A 20,374-nucleotide genomic window follows, 5' to 3' on the forward strand; every position below is an offset into this window, starting at 1 on the left:
TAATCTAAAAGCAAGTTGAATTTGTAAAAATGAACTGGATCCACCTAAAACTATCGGTATTGTAGGGATAGTTATCAGCAAATACCATATTACTCCCATAAAGTTTTGACATGTCTTTTATTAAGTTCTGACAAGAGATATGATAATTTTATAGAATGACTGAAAAAAAATGTAGAGTATGGCAAATATTTTTTTCCGTTAATCACAGCCACACAAATAGTTTCCGTCAAACGAGTAATATACATTATAATAACAAATTATATATTTTGTTATAGATTAAAAATTATTATATCATATCATATATAAACATATAAATTTAGATATAATATTGTGTTTTACACAATAAAAATAATGTTAGATTGATAACAATAATAAGTTATATAGATGATTAAAAATATTATTGATATATTTACTACGTTACATATAAATTAACGTCTAACATTATAATTTACTAGATAAAAAATATATTAAATTGATAACAATAATGAGTTATATAAATGATTAAAGATGTTACTGATATACTTAGCACATTACATGATCAAGCCCTGAACTACTCTCCAATAGTTGTGATGATGATGATCGGATATTTGATGTATTTTCAGAATGAAGTGAAGTGTTTTGGGTTGGTGAATGATCGTAAACTCGGGGAAATGCCTTGATACATCTAAGAGAGCTGGAAGATCTTTTAGACTATCAACAGAAAATTTTGCTTATAAGGAAAGGATGAAAATCCGAATACACTTAATCAAGCTAGTGATCAAACAAGTTCAAAGAATAGTTGAAAAGAAAAGGTTGATAACTTGAAAAGAAGGAGAAGGAGTCGTACATATAGAGTCTTGGAACACTTAGGAAATAACAAAGACAGCTAATGACTTAATGACTCAAAGACTAATCGTTAAAACAAAGTTTGAATCTTGAAAAATAGGCTCATCCCTTCCTTGGAAGAATTGGTGAATGAACTTGGGCTGAATTTCATCAAGAGGCCTCTTATTTAGTGTTGTGAACAAGCCTCATTAAAAACCTTGTTTGAAAAACCCAATTGAGACAAAACCAAACCAAAGGAAAAAAGAGCACGAGTCACAACACCTCTCTTGATGAACGCTTAAGTGGCTTGGATCAAAACCAGTCTAGTTGGATTAGCACACTTAAGATTGCCCTGAATAGCGTGTAGTAACTTGTGAAAAGCTTGCTTAAACTTGATCACTTTGGCTCTTGTCATTGGTCCAAGAGGAAGATGCAAATCCTTGTATCCGTCTTCACTTTCTTCCTTTGGTTAAGCTGCTCTTTATCTTCATTAGACTCTGGCTTAAGCTTTCCTTCTTCTCCATTAATCTCCTCAGTTCCAAAGCTGGCCATGATCATATCATCCTCTCCCACTTGAAAAGGATTTTTCCTCAAATCTGTATCTTCTGCAAGAAAAGGAACTAAGTCAGAAACATTGAAACTTGAACTCACAGTATACTTACCTTGGAGATCCAATTGGTAGGCATTGTCGTTGATCTTCTTAATGATCTTGAATGGTCCATCAATTCGGGGCATGATCTTAGACTTTCTCTCATTGGGAAATCTATCTTTTCTCAAGTAGATCCTCACCATATCTCCTTCTTCAAAGATCATTTCTTTTCTGTCCTTGTTGGTGTGTTTGGCATAGTACTTTGTCTTGTTTTCTATGTTGGTCTGTGCCTTCTCATGGATCTGCTTCACAAGTTCTGCCTTTTTCTTTCCATTCAAACTAACTTTTTCATTCAAAGGTAAAGGCATTAGATCCAATGGTGAGGTGGGATTGAACCCATAAACAATTTCGAATGGGGAAAACTTAGATGCAGAATGCTTAGCATAATTATAAGCGAATCTACATGTGGCAAACATTCTTCCCAAGTTTTAAGGTTCTTTGTAATCAATGCACGCAACAAAGTAGACAAAGTTCTATTTATCACTTCAGTTTGACCATCTGATTATGGATGACATGCAGTAGAGAAGAGCACTTTGGTTTCTAACTTAGACCATAAAGTTTTCCAAAAGAAACTAAGGAACTTAGCATCTCTATCAGAAACTATAGTTCTAGGCATGCCATGCAATCTCACAATATCTCTAAAGAACAACTTAGCAACATTCATGGCATCATCGGTTTTATTACATGAGATGAAATGAACCATTTTAGAAAACATGTCTACAACCACAAAAATAGAATCCTTTCCAGTATTAGTCCTAGGAAAACCCACAACAAAATCCATAGAAATATCATGCCATGGATGCAAAGGAATATGCAACGGAGTATACAAACAGTAGGCTTGTTTGCAAGTAACACATCGTTCACATGCTTTCTCAATGTCTCTTTTCATATGTGGCCAATAAAAGTGCTATTCGACTGTGCTCAGAGTTTTGGCAACACCAAAATGACCCATTAGTCCACCTGCATGAGCTTCTCTGACAAAGAGATCTCTAATAGAAGAGTTAGGCACACATAAACGGTTTTCAAAGAATAGGAAGTCATCAAATCTATAGTATTTACCACTTCAAAACTTCTCACTTGAAGCATATATATCCTTAAAATCGGCATCAGTAGGATAAAGACTGTTGATATGTTTAAAACCTAGTAATTTAGTCTCTAAAGAGTTCAAGAGAACATACCTGCGAGATAATGCATCGGCAACAACATTATCTTTACTTTTTTTGTTCTTGATGACATATGGAAAGGTTTCTATGAATTCAATCCATTTAACATGTCTTTTGTTTAGCTTCTGTTAGCCCTTGAGGTACTTAAGAGACTCATGATCTGTGTGAATAATGAATTCTTTGGGCCAGAGATAATGTTGTCATGTTTGGAGAGCTCTAATAAGCGCATAAAGCTCCTTATCATATGTAGGATAATTTAGTGTAGCTCCTCCAAGTTTTTCATTAAAGAATGCAATAGGCATCACATTCTATCTCAAAAGTTTTATTAAAGGCAGGGAGAGAAAGCACCGGAGAATAAGTAAGCTTTCTTTTCAAGGTTTGAAATGCTTCTTCCTGATCTTGTTCCCACTTGAACCCCACGTTTTTCTTTGACAAATCTCCGATAGAAACCCGCAAGTCCATGAAAGCTTCTTACTTCACTAACAGATTTTAGACTTGGCTAATCTTTGATTGCTTTTATCTTTTCTTCATCAACCTTGATTCCATCTGCACTCACAACAAAACCTAAAAAGACAAGGTTATCTGTTCCAAACGTGCATTTCTTTAAATTAGCATACAAGGTCTCTTTCCTAAGCACTTCTAAGACCTTTTGGAGATGTTCCACATGTTCATCTAAACTCTTGCTGTAAATCAGAATGTCATCGAAATAAACCACAACAAAATGACCTATATAAGCTCTAAGAGTATGATTCATCAGTCTCATAAACGTGCTAGGTGCATTTGTTAACCCAAATGGAATGACTAACCATTCGTATAAGCCATGTTTAGTTTTAAAAGCGGTTTTCCATTCATCACCCTCCTTCATTTTAATCTGGTGATATCCACTTTTTAAACTTACCTTAGAAAAGATGCTAGAACCATGTAATTCATCAAGCATATCATATAATCTAGGTATAGGGTGTCGATACTTCACCGTTATGTTATTGATGGAGAACAAGTTGACCAAATTCACCAGTCCTGGAAGACGCTCACCTACGGAAAACAAGTGTTTTACCTGCCCCGGAAGACTTCCACCCCCGGTGGACCTATGCCGAGCCACAAGGCCCAACATCAAAGCCCATTTTGTTATTTTTCTGCAGAGAAGCCCTAAATGAGACCTATAAATACATTTCTTAGCAACCCTAAACGCGTGTGTGCTCCTGTAATGAGATTTTGAGCCACCAAACATTGTTTTTCTAGGGTTAGGCGATGGAGATAGGGATTCTTCCCCTGAACCATTGTTCTTTCTCCTGTTTACTAATTAGCTTTTCTATTTCATGTCTTTTATCATTCCTTGCATCATGTAGATTAGTCTCAGAGAGTCAACTTTCTAAAGAGTGTTCGATAGGTATACATGTTCGATTAGGATTTCTAAGTTTCTAAACCATATTCTGGATCTCATCTCTTCTAAGTTGTTCATACTGCATGAGACTAGATTCATGACCTATTCTCTGAGCCTAGGATCGATCAAAGACACGAGAGTGTTGTATCAGATCATCCATACCTAGCTTCAGAAGAACATAGTCGCTAAAGGAGTCGAGAGCTACCTGTAGAGAAGATGTGAGCAAACGAATTCAATAGTTAATGCATGATCTTATACCTGGTATGAGAACAAGAGTTAATTGTCAGATTTAAGTGATTAGTTGATTAAGATGACGAGAGTTGGTTAATCATACACATCTCTATTCCAATTCCATGCAGATCCCAGAAACAGATCGATGAAGATAAATCACTCAGAAGCTAATTGGAAATGCTTTGACATCGATTAGAGTAAACCGGAGAAGTCTAAATCACCCACTATGAGTCTAGAGTCTATAGTTTGAGCGAACACCCTTGAGATATTTTTTTAACAACTCATTTGCATTAAATTTAATTTCCCGTAAATATTAGATAAAGTTTAGTTTATGATCCCGTAACCAAAAATCTCAAACCCCCATGAGTTTATGACTTTGCTTACTATCCCAGTTTGGTGTTTCCTTACAGATTAGACATATTCCCTGTGGATTGACACCCTAAGTCCTACAACATACGTCTGTGCACTTTCAGACATTAGGGTTTTATAAATTTAAAACTCCGGATCAATAGGCTTGCAAAAGAACTGCGACCCTGAGGCCCATTAAAGTTTTTGGGGCCGTTGCCGAGGAAGATTTTAGTCGCTGGAGGTCTAAATCGAGAAAGTTGAAGCCGCAGAAGACTATACATATGTCAAGTTTCTGCCAAAACGCCATAGAATGTAAACCGAACTCATAAACATCCTAACTTTTTATTTTTCTTCTTATTATTTCTTCTGTTTGCCCTAGTTTAAGAATCCTTGAAGCATGGATCATCCAAGAAGAAACCCTAATCTCGAGCAAGGTTTTCCAACCTGTGTGAAGCTCCCTGCACATGTGAATCACCATTCAGGTGTGATTCCAACCACTTGGATCGGAACCCTCATCCAAACCACCACCTTGGAGACTCGCAAACTCCAAACCACCGAGATGAACCCTATTCGCCACACCTGGTGAACCGATGACCATCTCACCCTTTACCTCATCAGATTCTGCACCAGATCAATGAGACTGATCGATTTAGGCTCTAACTGAATCGGTTAAAAGCTATGCTGAATCAATACCTTGACTTCCAAGTTGTTACTGAAGCCACCTTGTACAAGAGGATCGATGATCTCACAAATCATGTGAAATCACTGGAAGAGCTGAACTAAAAGGATGTTTCTACCCTAAAATAGAAGATATAAGCTTTTGAGGAAGAGCAACCAAGGCAGAAGTATGATATCCTTCAACGGTCCATCGATGCCAAAGCTACCAAGCTAGAGATCAAGGAAGCCAATGAGTTTGCTTCATGGTACAGAGGAACGACAGACGGTGAACTTCAAGAAATTGAATTTTGCCTAAGCAAGCTTGAACACAAGAGCAAGGAAACCAACTCTGACTTAAAGTATCTCTCTAAGTGCCAAAGAGACACAAACCTTATGGTGAAGAAGATCTTTGAGAATCATAAGAAGGATTCTCTTGTTCATGATCAACAAAAAGAAGGAGAATCAACCAATTCTGATGCAGAAGATCGTACAATGGAAGCCCAGAATAGCACTGAAGACATCCTGGAATAGCAAGAAAAAGGAGCAGCTGAGCAGCCTTCAGAGCTCCCCACCGCGGCCATGAGAGTTTCAACCGCGGCAGAAGAACACTTAGCCGCGGCCGCGATGCCTTAACCCGCGGAACCACCCTCTCTTCCTGAGTTTTCTATTGTGACTCTTACTCTGCATTTGAAGCACCAGACCATCCACAGGAAATACCAGTTCAAACCCTGCACAAGGTTCAAGACAAAGGTCAATTTCTTATCTCTTATGACATTAGAGGTGAAATATTTCTCAATGTTCTTTGTGATTCTGGATCTTGCATTAACATGATGTCCAAAGCTACTGCTTTGAGACTTGGCATTAAACACATTTCAAGTACCAGAACAAAGATTAGCATAATAGATGATTCAAGTGCAATTCCAAGAGGGATAACCCGAGACATTCCTCTAAAGATTGGAGATTGCATAACACCTATCGATCTCTACATAATAAAGACCAAAGATGACTCATATCCAATTATCCTTGGTTGGCCTTTTCTAGCAACAGCTGGAGCAATCATGGATTGGCCCAACCGGAGAGCATACAGCACAAGGACATCTTCTATGAAGCTACACCACTTAAAAGCAAAGGAGGAAAGCAAAAAGCACAAGAATTCGAACCAGAATAACTCTGGACTGATGAAGAACCTGCTAAAGAGAACAAGAAGAATTCGAAAAGGACTTTACTTAGGACAATATTTATTTGAACTAGGTTTTTTTTTGCAAAGTCTAGGTAAGGACTTTAAACCAAAGCGCTTGATGGGAGGCAACCATCTAGGTACTTATTTATTTTTGTTTAACTTTCTTTTTCTATTGAAATTTTGTTTTTGTTTTATTTTATACAGGTTTTAGTATGCATCTAAAAAAAAAGACAGAGGAGCTGACCGCAGCCGAGGAGCCTTCAGCCGTGGCCTGAAGGAGTTTTACCGCGGCCAAAGGAGGTTCAGCCGCAGCTAAGAGGCGTTTTGTCGCGGCCGTGACACTCTGACCTGCGGCCAGGCTAAGTCCGGCCACCCTTGGCCACTTCCACCTTTACCTTGATTCAAATCAACCCCCATTTGATCAAGCACCACTCCACATCAACCACCAACCCACCATTCATTATCCTACCACCTCCATAATCATTTCATAAGCCATCACCAACACCAGGTAAGTTTTCTTTTCCTTAACCCTTAAAATTTTCACATACTCTATTTCTCATCCTTACCTGATATATTTCACACTGGGGGCAGTGTGATTTAAGTCTGGGGGAGGATTCAATTCCTTACTAACCACCTTTTCTTGCATGAACCCTTGAATTTTGTATTTTTCTTTAAATTTTTCATTTTTTTCAGTTTTCTTAAAAAATTTAAAAGTCTTTTGAGTTTCAAAAAGTGTTTTCAAAGGTCAACTACGTTTTGAAGGAATAATGACAAAATCAATGATGACAACCAACATGTCTGCTTTTACACCAATCATTCATAATTTTTTTTTCAAGGTTTAATACTAGACTAGGCGGTAGCTCAAGTACCTACACTACGAAATCCCACCAAAGGACTTCTATTCATGGAGATATTTTCTGATAGGATATACTAGCTCATTTTACTTTGACTTAATCTTGACATCTATATTTCTCATCATCGTTTTAGAAGGCATCATGATATACATTTAAGGTATCTTTACCTTATTGTTACCACTCTTTGTTGTCCTAGATGGCCAGTTCTTCTTTAGTTGGTACCTTACCCTTAACCCAAACCTTTATGTACAAACCTCATGCATTCTCTCTTAAGTTTATGTCAACAGATATGTGCAAAAACGCCGGAGAGGGAGGAATAACATAGTTTTCAGTCACTCAAGAGAAGGACTGCCATGCAATCTCAGCAAGCCTTATGATGCCTCAAAAAGCTCATTCTTAAAAGTAAATTTTGTGCTCCCTAAGACTCTAAGTCAAAAGGGCGGTTTCCCTTTTCAAAAAAAAAAAGGAAAAAGGAAAAAAAAAAGAAAGGAAAGGAAACCAATAGCCTAGAGAGTCTTAGAAGCCGAGTTCATTTGAGCAAAGGCAATAGGTATTCACTTAAGGAGTTATGGATTCACAACCTGGACAAAAATCCAAATCTGGGGAGTTATAAGGAGAACCTGAAGAAAGGAGAAATCTTAAATCAAGAAGAATGTGACTTGAAACTGTGGACATCAACAGCTCAATCCTCTCTTGCTGTTTTGCATAATATCCTGTCTCTCCAGAAAAAGGTAACCCTAAACACATCAAACCTCACCACTGAAAAGCCTTTTGATACCTAGCCTTGAATGCGTTGTTTAAAATTCTTTCAATGAGAATCACTGAAATTTTAATAATGTTAAGAGCTAGTTGACTGAAAGTTAGTTCTAAGTGTGTGGATTTTCGCATGACGGATTAGTTATGTTTGTATTGTGGTGAGAATTTTCTAGACTTGATCTGATTGATGTATTGTCCATAATTAAGGTCTAGAAGTATGGTTGCTGATATTTTTGAGTTTCCTATCATTTCTGTTGATAAAATTTTTCCATATTGGATCTTATTTTGTTTGAGGACAAACAAAGTCTAAGTCTGGGGAGTAGATAACACTGTATTTGTACCCATTTTCACCATTAATTTCAAATGTTTTTTCAAATGTTTTAATCAGTTGGAGACATTCAAGAGGAGATAACCAGCTTTCTATAGCTCTTTACATCAGGAAGATCCAACGGTGAAATCATAAGATACATGGAGAACAAACTGACTAAATTCACCAGTCCCGTAAGACTCTCATCCGCGGTAAACAAGTGTTTTACCTGCCCCGGAAGACTTTCACCCCCAGTGGACCTATGCCGAGCCACGAGGCCCAACATCAAAGCACATTTTGTTATTTTTCTGCAGAGAAGCCCTAAATGAGACCTGGAAGACCTTAGAACCTATAAATACATTTCTTAGCAACCCTAAACGGGTGTGTACGTCCTATAATGAGATTTTGAGCCACCAAACTTTGTTTTTCTAGGGTTAGGCGATGGAGATAGGGATTCTTCCCTTGAACCATTGTTCTTTCTCCTGTTTACTAATTAGCATTTCTATTTCATTCTTCTGCATATTTCATGTCTTTTATCATTCCTTGCATCATATAGATTAGTCACAGAGAGTCAAGTTTCTAAAGAGTTTTCGATAGGTATACATATTCGATTAGGATTTCTAAGTTTCTAAACCATATTCTGGATCTCATCTCTTCTAAGTTTTTCATACTGCATGAGAGTAGATTCATGACCTATTCTCTAAGCCTATGATCGATCAGAGCCACGAGACTGCTGTATCAGATCATCCATACCTAGCTTCATAAGAGCATAGTCGCTACAGGAGTTGAGAGCTACCCGTAGAGAAGATGTGAGCAAACGAATTCAATAGTTAATGCATGATCTTATACCTGGTATGAGAACAAGAGTTAATTGTCAGATTTAAGTGATTAGTTGATTAAGATGACGAGAGTTGGTTAATCATACACATCTCTATTCCAATTCCATGCAGATCCCAGAAACAGATCGATGAAGATAAATCACTCAGAAGCTAATTGGAAATGCTTTGACATCGATTAAAGTAAAACGGAGAAGTTTAAATCGGTCACTATGAGTCTAGAGTCTATAGTTTGAGTCGAACACCTTTAAGATATTTTTTTAGCAACGTATTTGCATTGCATTTAATTTCCCGTAAATATTAGATTAGGTTGAGTTTAAGATCCCGTAACCAGAAATCCTAAACCCCCATGAGTTTATGATTTTGCTTACTATCCTAGTTTGGTGTTTCCTTGTAGATTAGACATCTTTCCAGTGGATCGACACCCTAAGACCTACAACGTACATCTGTGCACTTTCAGACATTAGGGTTTTATAAATTTAAAACTCTGGACTAATGGGTTTACAAAAGAATTGCGACCCTGAGACCTATCCGTGATTTGATATTGTTGGGAAATATTAGTTTTCAAAGAGATAATCTCGAAGATGAAGATGAAGAAGATTACAATAGAGACATAATAAAATAGAGAGATGAATGAAAGAGAAAGAAGAAAGGAGAAAAAGAAAAGAGAAAAAGAGATAATAGGCATGGGTAAGAATGTAGAGGTGTTATAGAATTAAAAAAAAAATTGAACTGTGCACTTAACAGTGTTTGATCATTTCTACAAATTTGAGTGTAAATTTGGTCAATAAGTACAATTATTCATAATGTTTTCGAGATATGGAACGAGATGTTTTAAATTCTCTGTGTTTTTTTACAGATGTTTTAGTGCCACATTATTGATACACGTGTGGATTGTATTAGACGTGACTTTTGAGGTAAAGGAATTAACTTATATTTTTCAAAAGTCAAGGTCGATTTTGAAAAAAAAAAAAGGTGATAGGTATTTTTGCACTGAACCCTTTGGTTTATATGAATTAAAACTTGGAGAATTTTACAAAAATTATTTAGTTTTAAAAATAAAAACTAAAATTATTTTGGATATTTTGGTTATTCTGATCTAAAGAGAACCAATATATTTGGTTTATAATAATAACTTTTAAGTATTTTGGTATTCACGTTTCAATTCGGTTCGGTTACGTTCGAGTACCAAAAATATTTTTAAAAAGAGTTATTTGTAAATGTAAGAGCTAAAGTACAGGAACTAGAACACAAAGTAACACATGGATTTTCTATACTTGAACATGAACATGTATTACTAGTAAATCTATTAAGTAACTTTACAATTTCTCTCTATCACGATTTAAGACAGACTCAAAATACATTTTGATATGTCGTTCTAGCCTTGCCTGTTCTTAGATCTATACGGAATCTAAGAACTTCCCTAACGAACCCTTTTACTCTTGGTAATCGCTCCTTACAAGAATCCCGCATATTTATGCTAAGTGTTCTCTAGTAATTATATTAATCACATATAATGCTTCAACACTACCTACTCATATCTAGTAGACAAGATGGCAATATACACTTAAAACCCCACCACTGCAAGAAAAACACTATTTTACAACGGCCAAAATCGTCGCTAGTTCGTCGTAATAGGGCTATTACGACGAACTACCGACGATTTCCAAATCGTCGTAAACTCATCGTCGTAATAGATAAATCGTCGTAAAATCGTTGCTAATTGGTCTATTCGTTTTTCGGCCGCTACCGGCCACAGCTGTGACCTACGACTAGATGCAGTGACCAGACGCAGCTAGTCAATCGTGCGTCAGGTCGCAACGTCCGCAGGTTAGTTTGATAGCCGCGCGGCTAATTATTTTCTTTTTTTAACTATTTTTCACTTAATTCAAAGATTAATTATTTATAAATTTATGTTTCTGTTGATGACATACGTATATGTTTTCGATGTATATGTTTTTGATTTGGGATAAATGGAGAGATTTAGTTTTTTTTTGGTTCGTGTTGTTGTTGTTTAATATATCTAAATAAGTAGAGATGGATCTGAAAATCCTCTTTTTTGTTCTCTAACTCTCTTTATTGAAACATATTTATTTTTATGTAAAAGTGAGATTGATACAAATTGCTCAGAAATACATGTCTAATCTGAGCAAGATCATCATCAGCTCCATTAGTTACAGTTGAATAAAATGAAATTAACAAAAGAATGAATCAATAAAGAAAAAAGCGTTGGTGAAAACTGAAAAGTTTTTAGCTGGCCATTGTGCAAGGCTGTAAGAACCAAAGAACGTCCAAGCCTCTCTCTTCCTTGTTGCTTTCTCCACTCTTTTTTCTCTTCTCTTCTTCTCTTCTTCTGCTTCCTCTTACTCCTTTCTCTTCACTACTTCTTCAAGCATTCCCTTTTCCTGTTTATACCCCCCAAAAAAAACACCCAAACTTGTTCTTTATGTTCTTTCTTCTTTTCTGTATTGATGTTTACAGGATTGACTAAAAGGGTCTTTCTTTTCAGACTTCAAGGACCTATGTGCCTGTTTGTAGCAGGAGAAGGAAGAGCTATGTGATTACATGCCGTAGTTTTGGCCCTCATGGCCTTCAAAGGATTTTTGACACACCATATTCTACAAGGGAACTATTTAGCCATAAACTACTACACAGTGCATAACTTGCAAAACCCACTTAAAAACGATCGAAGAGTTGACCAAGCAAGATAATACTATCATGTTTGTCACTTTTTAGTATTTGGACGCCCAAAAGGAACAAGTACAGATATAGGTATAGGACATAACAGACATGAAACAATTGTGTGAGATAAAACTCGCACAATCAAAACTTGTAAAGAAATTAAAGAGGCAACTGAATTTTTTAGGGTTTCTCACAAGAACACAAATATCAAAAGAGGCTTTATTTGCTTGACAAGTTATAAGTCTCAATGCTTAGAGTTGAAAAAGATGCATCACAATTGACATACATCAACTATTTATATAAGTTCTATACACCGTCTAGCTGAGAATCTCAGAAAAGAAGAGATCGACATTTCTTATGTTTTTAGGATAATTTTTTTTTTATAATTAACAAATAGCTAATAAAGTTATTTTTGTAATTTACAGATTTAATTGCCGCTACTGCGACGCTGGATTTCTTTAGCGTCCAAAAATTATAGACGCGGGACGTAGACAAACAAACAACGATTGGTCACAGGTCGCAGCCCTGCGACAAGCAAACAAACAGGCCAAATGCCAAATTTCCAAGCATGTTCCTTGTTTCCTTAAATTTCAACTAAGTTTAAGAAAATCTTCTATTCTCCTAGATTCTCTCTAGGATGCTCGCCCGGCTCCGCTACAGCTTCATGTCTTGCATCCTGATAGGTCCAGCTCAGCTATTCGTCCAACTTCATTTCCACTTAAGCCCCAAACCGTGACTTGCTTCGCACTCACACGCTTGTGTCACTCCGTGTTCCAGCTTCACTGGTACAACAACTGCTTCAAGATCAGCTGCATCTTCACAAACCCAATTTTAATGTCACAATTTGAGGTTGAGTTACTGAAAATAGTTGTTTGAATGCCGAAAAAGGGAGTAAGGGTATTTGTAATAGCACAGAGAAGAGTCTTGCAAAACATGATGTGAATATAATGAACACTTTTAAGTGGATGTGGTAATAGAAAATGTGATCACGATTTTTAGGGTAATTTTAATAAATTCCAAATATAAGATTGTTATAAATGGATCAGAAAATAAGAACACAACACTTTTTTTTGGCAATTTCAAGTCTAATCCATCATCACAATTATAATTTACCAAAATCTTCCATTTCCAAGTTTACGAGAGTTAAGATGCACTTCAACACCATCCCCCTAGAGGAGGACGAAAATTGTTGTTCTATGGCAGTTTTTCGTCGTGAAAAGTCTGAGATAAAACTAACAAATATTCACAAACAACGATCTTACAAAAAAAATTCTAGATTTTCTTAAATTTCTAAATCTCCATTCATAAAAAAATTCAGAATAACACTGAAAATCTTAATACAATGGCAATAAAGTGTTTGATGACAACAAATTAACTCACCATATACTCAATGATTGACCAAATTTTCTCAAGCATATCGCCATTACAGCCAGAAGGGTCAGCCATTATTATCACTTCACTATTTTGCTTTTTCTTCACTCTGCTAGTCTGCTGTGTCATCAAAACACAAAGAGAATAGTTCAGAACCATAATCAAAGAAAATTATCAAAATTTGCTGACAGCAAATACTTGATGGATCATAAATTTTTTGTCAATTCGATTCTCTAGAGATGGTCAGTCAATATGAGTTTAAAACTTCCACAGTATATACAAAATATTATATATAATTAAAAGGTTTGAGTACTGAAAATAACGTGCAAATTTTGATCATTTTATAATCAAACATAGCAGCAGAACAATAATGTTCAATGGAACAATTATTTTGATATAATAATAATGTTTACTTCCATTTTCTTCTTCCTCAAGATTTAAATATGGTGGGACATAGAAAACGTGTAAGTTCCCCATGATCTCTCTGCAGATCAAGTTTGTGACTGTATCATGCAAAAGCTGCAAATAATAGGGTTTACTAGACGAGCTAAAATCATTGTAGTTGTTGGTTACCTAGATTCATCTGTGCCAAAGAATTTTTGGAGGCCAAAAAAATCAACGTAAATAGCAAATCTCTTATTGAAATAAATCATTTGTCAAATGTAAGTAGCAAATCAATCATTTGTCTTTGTTACTGATTAATCAAAATTTTGTTTTAGGACTAAAAAACTCTACCAATGACCAAAATGTTGATACTAAAATCCAGTCTTTAAAAAGAAAATGGCTTGCTAAAGGTCGATCCCCTCAGAATGCTATGATAATAACATCTGATAATGGATTTGAGAAATTTCTGAAAAAAATGCCAAGTCGATTCTAGAGATGGCCAATCAATATAATTTTATAACTCCCACAATAAACATTAAATACTATATATTATTAAAAGGGTTTGAGTACTGGAAATAGTGTGTAAATTTTGATCATTTTATAGATCAAACACAGCAACATAACAATAATATTCAATGGAACATTCCTTTTGATATGATTTGGAAATTTCATATTAATCAAGAAAGAGAATATGATGTTGAGATTGACATCAATGATCTACCTAGTGAAGTGGTAAACATCTTCTAGTGACTTGAGCAACATAAACTTGAGGAGGAGCGACTTGAGGAGAAGCGATGATTTACATGGTCAATAATAGCTCTTACAGTAGCTAAGAATGATCAACCAAAGATCAATAGTTTGTCCTTGTCTTGATTTATCTCCAACACTTAGAAAAATGTTGGAATAATCTTAGTAATTGAAGGTTTTGGACTAAGCCTTCTGTCTTTTTCTGAGATTAATCATCAAAGACTATCCTTACTGGAAATGGAATAAGAGTTGTTATATTGTCTCTCAGCAATTGATTTTGACATAATGTTTACATTAACACCAGAATCACATAAACAATATGAAAATTCAATTTTAATAATGAAACTAGAGGAAAAAAGGCCATGGATCCTTAGTCTTTGGAAAGGGAATCGTTTTGGTACCTTATATTGCGAGTCTAGACCTCCTCGATACTCAGTTTTTGTATCCTCAAAGAGTGGCAAAGAAATCAATTTCTCCTCAGATTCTGCTTTGGTTTCTTTTTCAGGTACTGTTGAGATAACATTGCATTATTTCTTTGGATTGTCTTCTACTCTTCATGGTAAAACTCCTGACTGTATCTTTATTGAGTCTGCAGTTTGGTCTACTTGTAATTCCAATTTCTTGACATGGGTTGAAAGAGATTAAAATTTCTCATTCAAGTCATTGTACATACAATCAACTTTTATGTTTATCTCTCTAGATGACTTTTCGATGCCTTGAGTTAGTTGCTGAAGATTTTGATCAATCCTCATCATTTGGATGGCTAGTTGAGAGATGGTAGCTTCTTGTGTACTGGTCTGCGCAGGTTGAGTGTTGAGGGGTGGTCTTTGTTGAAAGTTTCCTCCTCATAGTTTTGATTTTGGAATTTGTTTGGGAAACTTCTTTGATGATGTGGATATGACTAGTCTAAGAGTTCTATGCTCCTTGATTTTGGTATTGAGAGATTGTTGAAGTTGACATTCATAAAGTTGTTGTTAAAGCCATTGTTGAAGCGACTTTGGTAAGTACCTTGTGCTCCCACGACATTGACTTCATCTTCTTGAGTATATGCGCCATTTTGACCATTCTCATAGCCTCTATCATCTTCAGTACCTACAACAGTTTCAAAAGCATGCACATGTCTATTCTGAGATTTAAGAAGTTGACTTACCATGCTTTTTAGCTTAACAATCTCCTTTGACTCATGACTAATGATGGTTTTCTTTGATCTATCATAGTCAGGATTGTTGTTGTTGTTGAATACGGAGAGATTCTCAATGAATGCTCTTCCTTGTGTTATAGTCTTTGAACTGAAATCTCCATTGCTGACAGTGTCAAGAGATAGTTGATACTTTTGCTGAAGTTCTCTGTAAAATGTGCTTAGCAGATTTGCTCTAGAGAAACCATGATGAGTGCAGTTTCTCTCATACTCCTTAAATCGCTCCCATGCCTCGAAGAAAGACTCTATGGGGCCTTGTTGGAAACTTTGGATCTTGTTTCTCAGCTGATTTGATCTTGAATTGGTATAGAAGTGGTTCAGAAAGGCAGACTTGCATTCTTCCCATGAAATAATAGAACCAGATGGCATAGACTTCAACCATCTAAAAGCTTTATCACTCAGAGAGAAAGGAAAAAGCTTACATTTCACATAATCTTCATTAACCTGGATTGGTTCTCACCATGCTCCAGATTTCTTCAAAAACTTCTATATGATCCATAGGATGTTCTGTAGAGACTTCATGGAATTGGTTATGCTTCACCAAAGTGACAACTTGAAGTTTAATCTCGATATCACCCATTATTGGTGGATGAATTTGAACAGCAGATCTGTTTTGAAAGTGTTGGTGAGGTGCATCAAAATCAGCAATAAGCCTATTGCAGGCTTGTCTTCTCGTGGGATTGGCAAGCTGTATAGGTCGGTCTGCATTTCTTCCATTAGTAGCAGCCTCTCGGTCCTCCTCGTGATCAGAGTCATGATCATAATCTCCATTGTGATCTATTCGATCACAGTTTAAAAGATCTTCCTGATGGGTGTTTGGATCAGCCATCTTAAGTGTTGTTTTGAGTCTTTGGAGCTCTCTTTCATGTTTGTCGATCTCATCTAAAAGTGGTACAATGTTAGCAGGAGTTCTCCTAGTGTCCATGCACCTGAGAGCAAAGAAACCAAAGATAAAAAGAGAAGTTAGAAAAACAGCATAAAACTCAAAAATCTTGTGGTCTAGAGCGGAAATTAAATTTAGAAATCAATCAAAAAGCAAACAATTCTCCAGCAACGGCGCCAAAAATTTGATGTAGGTGCAGTGGGAAACTACAAGTTTTACCATAAATAAGCTGCAAGTGCACAAGAAACGCAGTAGTACTAAGGGGTCGAATCCACATGGATTTATGTGTTGATGATTTTTAACTGATACTAAAGACAACTCTAAACCTAATCAGATTAAAAGGGGTTTTTTGTGGGTTACGAAAATTCTAATAAACTAAGCAGGAAATTAAACTAAAAGCAAGAGGTGTAAACAATAGATAAAAAGCGCTGGGCGTTAGAACATTAGGAAATTAGATAAGAATTTTCTATGACTCATGAACTAGAATAGACATAGGTATGATTAGCCAACTGTCGTCACCTTAACCATGTAATCTTTAAAACTGGACCAGTAGCTTTCATCTCTAGCTGCGAGAGAGATCATCTCATACGACGGTTACGTCCATAAGAATACAGATCAGCCAATCTGATACATCATTGCCGTGGCTCTGATTACACCTTGGATCAGATGCTAGGTGATCAATCCAACATACATGCATTAGGATCAGGAGAATGAGAGAATCATGTTAAAAACGAATTTCTTAATCTAAAAAACCTAGATGTTTTCAATTATGAGGGACCTTTTGATAACCCCTTCATCCAAAAAAGTAACTACTCAAACATAGCTGAGCTTAACATTATCATTAGTTTTAAAACATAAAAGTAGTAAAATAAAGAGATAAGAATGAAGAAAAGCTTCCCTTATTAAGACAGGGTTGGCAAGACATCCTTCTACAATTGCATAAAATTAAAACCTAAAACTTAAGAATGGTACACTATTCTAAAGCATGAAAAGACACAAGTTGTAAAAGACCTAAAGACAATGTATTTATAGTCTCTCTTCTCTTGTGAGCGTTTAGAGTTTGCAGAATAAGTAGAGAATACCTTGGGCTCTGAGTTAGGTTTCTGAGACTAGATATTAAGTCCACTGTGGGTGAGAAAGTCGGATCTGCGGTGCAAGCTCCTCCGGCCACGGATGAGGAGTGTTTCACCTTTGCAGTTGTGTTCATTTACCTTCAATGCATCAGGGATATCTGGAGATTTAACCATTGAATTGCGTCTAATCTAATTGAACTATAAAGCTGGTTGTCTCCTATATGTTGTCTCAAAATTTGGAGATGATCAGACGGTGAGAAGGTCTTCATTGGTTGTCAAACTTCTAACGGCATGAATTCATCCAAAAATGTACTTTTTGCTCTAAAATGCATTTTATAAGTCCAAGTTTCCTGAAAAGTCTTTTAAAACTCTAAAACATAGAATTCACTTATAAAACATTAAAAATAGAGTTAAAATACCTGCATAAGACATCAAAAACGATCTATAAAAATAGTAAAAATCGGGTGATACCAATTGAAAACGCAAGAACTATTGTAACAAGAACTTGTACTCTAACTGACACAAAGATTTTTTCTAAAAGAAAACATACTACTAGCAAATCCTTTAAGTAACATACAAGTTGAATCTAACACGATTCTCAACAAGCTAAAGACATACCTTAACTTGTCTAACTAGTCTCTCACGTTCAAAGATCTATACACGATCCAAGAACCCCATAGATGAACCCTTTAGCTTTTGATCTCTAGCAAGACAATCAATAATCCTATGAAGAATTCTCTCTCTATCCGTGTTAAGCACGTACAATTTTTCAACACTCTCACAGTAGGCATATGGCTAACCCTAGCCAAAATCCTCCCTTAGTGATAAAGTCAAATCTCCATGAGAATAACTTCTTCCCTTATATTTAGGATGAGAATAAGGAAACTCTTTAAATCAACCATATCTTCTCCAAGATGTGTCAAGCACAGATACCACTCTTGGCTCATCTATATCAACTTCTAAGCCCAATCCAGCTCACAGCTTCTGCTCCAAGTCATCAGTTGCCTAGCAGTGCTCTCTTGTATTACTTCATGCGTTACTTCAACTGGTACAACTACTGCTTCAAGAGTTGCATCTTCAGGCTCCTCCTCCCTTTTCTTTTTTTGTTTTTAATTGATCTTCGTCAGCCGGTGGAACGCTTGGAGAGTAGACCCTCGACAATGCGACAGTTCTAGTCGTGATGCAGTGCAGTGGCGAAGCTGTGGAGGGACGACACTGGTATCAACAAGATTTTAGTGGGATCCGGTGTGTGAGACTGTGAGGATGGCTCCAATGAAATGAAAGACATCGTTGTGATCAGTTCGCCGTTGTACTCAAATGTCGTTCGTTTTAGTGTCGACTTGGCTTTTTGGTGAGGCGGTCCTTTGGCTCACGGTGACAAGATGATCTCTGGCAAAGCATTTTGTCGATAAATTTCTGACAATCAACCTTATACAATGCTGGATTTGGTATTTGGATTTGATCTCGAATTTTCATGAATTCCAAGATTTAGTTTGGTATCTTCTTTTGTGATTCTTGATTCTCAGTTTTGTGGGTTAATTCTCATCCTCTCTTTGGCTCTAGTCTCTTTGCAGTTCTATGGTTTGTGATGATTCAGCGGGTTGTCTTGATTTTTGAGCTGCAAGTGAAGTTTTGATGAAGCTTTGATGGAGAAGCATCTTGGAGGTGTTTTGTCTCGTGATCTCTATTATTGGAGGAGCTAGTAATGCCTTTGGATTATCGTTTATCTAGGCTCTACGGCGTCTGCGCTAGCCGATATTGGGGAATAATCTTGGTAGAATGAGTACGCTATCCAAGTTTTTTAGGTTAGTGTTGTTCCATTCAATGTTCTTATCAGATTTGTTGGATGAGCCTAGACTAGATGACATTATGGGTGGTCTAAGATCAATGGCATTGAAGACCTTTTTGAGTGTGGTACAGTGGCGGAGCCAGTTTCAATTGAGGAGGGTCAGCTGCTCCAGGTGAAATCCTGAAAAGTAAATAAATTGTTGTTAAGTTTATTTAATTGGTCTATTATCCAAATCCAAAACAAGAATTGATCCTTCTAAAATTTAAAATTTAAGATAGTTCAATAAATATTAGAGAATGTTGATCCAATAACCATCACAAAAAACTATAAAATAAAAATTCATGATAAAGTTTATAATTCTCCCATACAATGGTTCTATTTAGAAGCAGAAGCATTATAAATAAATAAGAGTTCATCTTGAAATAATAATTACTTAGATAAATTCTAAACCTCTTCTAAAAACTGATATAATTTAGAAAGGGACCTCGCCGAAAGATAAAATTTGTGAATACGACTACGTGTAATATTATTGGTGATAAAACAATAAAACAAGTATTTTAAACTATCACAATAAAACCATAATAAAACAATAAAACTGTAATAAAAAATTTTTAAAATATGAGTGAGCATAAAATGCATCTATAAGATGTTTATCAATGGTGAATATTTTTTCAGTGAAACTTATATAATTTTTTTTAATATTTTTTATAATTTTTTAAGATAATATATATTATGACCCATATAAAAAATTTCTTGCCTCCGCCACTGGTGTGGTGTTGTTGTCCTCGGGCTTCTAGTGAAAGAGCTTCTGATATGCAGAGTCTACTTTTTTGCAATTTTTCAAGTTAGTATTCAATCGAGTCTAATCTCGATTTCCTTTGCTCCTTGGGTTTCCATAATCGTTATTGCTTCATCTTTGACATTGGGAGCTGAAAAGCTTATGGTTATGTCCATGGACTGAGTTTTATTTTAATTTTGCTTCCATGTTATAATTATTTTTGCCATAGAACCAATTTCATGTATTCTGCTTAGTGTAACATCTAAACGGTTTATTTTACTGAATATTTTTACAATTTAGCAA

At 35.9% G+C, this 20,374-nt stretch overlaps 1 non-coding gene across 1 annotated transcript; it reads left to right on the plus strand.

Annotated features, from left to right (window-relative positions):
• The first annotated feature begins 15,729 nt into the window (after positions 1 to 15,729).
• On the plus strand, positions 15,730 to 15,835 carry LOC112087627. Its single transcript, XR_002900175.1, has one exon. It is a non-coding gene; the product is annotated as a small nucleolar RNA R71 (small nucleolar RNA).
• The last annotated feature ends 4,539 nt before the right edge of the window (positions 15,836 to 20,374 follow it).

The sequence above is a fragment of the Eutrema salsugineum genome, unplaced genomic scaffold (genome assembly GCF_000478725.1).
Source record: "Eutrema salsugineum unplaced genomic scaffold, Eutsalg1_0 scaffold_17, whole genome shotgun sequence".
NCBI lineage: Eukaryota > Viridiplantae > Streptophyta > Magnoliopsida > Brassicales > Brassicaceae > Eutrema > Eutrema salsugineum.